Here is a 494-nt window from a genome sequence, read left to right on the forward strand (position 1 = left end):
TTGTTTTTTTTCCTCTTCCTCGATCTATCTATAGCCTACACGGTCGCGCTCCGGAGACAATTCATCTCTACGAATGACTCACTCGTCTTAACGGTTTTCCCGTTGCGCGGCGTGATCGGTATTTTTTCCTTTTTTTTTTTCGTCGTCTTTTTCGCCGCGACCTCGATCTATCTCCAAGGTCGCGCCTCGGATTACTCACTCTTTTCCGTTTGCGTGTATGCTTTTCTCAACAGGTTTCTCCATGTTATTTTATAAAAAAAAAAGTAAATTGTTGCGATGAATAATATACGATGCCCTTACTTTTGTCTGATATATTTATTCGAAGACGCGCTCGCTCGTCCGAGACAGTTTTCTCGGTTTTTCCTCGTCGTTCGCTGCGCGCTTTTACCGTTAATTTATTCAAGGTCGCTACGCGCGAGTGCGATCTATTTATAGTTCTCAGGGTCGCGCTTCACTGTCAAGGTTTTTTCGCGCACATTGAATTAAAATACATT

The sequence above is a fragment of the Cyphomyrmex costatus genome, unplaced genomic scaffold (assembly GCF_001594065.2).
Source record: "Cyphomyrmex costatus isolate MS0001 unplaced genomic scaffold, Ccosl1.0 scaffold661, whole genome shotgun sequence".
Taxonomy (NCBI): Eukaryota; Metazoa; Arthropoda; class Insecta; order Hymenoptera; family Formicidae; genus Cyphomyrmex; species Cyphomyrmex costatus.